Below are 662 nucleotides of genomic sequence, written 5' to 3'. Positions count from 1 at the left end.
TGGCGCGCTCTCAACGGCGTTGGAAAGTAGACATCCAGAGCTTTCCAGAAATATATAATAGTCCATACTTTATTCGAAGAATGACGACGTAACTTGGCGTTGAACGCCAAGTTCATGCTGCTGTCTGGAGTTAAACGCCAGAAAAACGTCATGATCCGGAGTTGAACGCCCAAAACACGTCATAACTCGAAGTTCAACTCCAAGAGAAGCCTCAGCTCGTGGATTGATCAAGCTCAGCCCAAACATGCACCAAGTGGGCCCCGGAAGTGGATTTATGCATCAAATACTTACTCATGTAAACCCTAGTAGCTAGTCTAGTATAAATAGGATAAGTTACTATTGTATTAGACATCTTTTGACAGTTTAATCTCTTGAATATTCGGTCACTTGATCATGGAGAGGGCTGGCCATTCGGCCATACCTGAATCTCTTTTGCTTATGTATTTTCAACGGTGGAGTTTCTGCACACCATAGATTAAGGGTGTGGAGCTCTGCTGTACCTCAAGTATTATTGCAATCCTATTCTCTTTTATTCAAATCTCTCTTATTCTTATTCCAAGATATTCATTCGTACCCAAGAACATGATGAATGTGATGATAAGTAACCCTCATTATCATTCTCACTTATGAACGCACGTGACTGACAACCACTTCCGTTCTAC

The sequence above is a fragment of the Arachis duranensis genome, chromosome 4 (assembly GCF_000817695.3).
Source record: "Arachis duranensis cultivar V14167 chromosome 4, aradu.V14167.gnm2.J7QH, whole genome shotgun sequence".
Classification (NCBI taxonomy): Eukaryota; Viridiplantae; Streptophyta; class Magnoliopsida; order Fabales; family Fabaceae; genus Arachis; species Arachis duranensis.
This window is presented reverse-complemented; position numbering follows the sequence as displayed.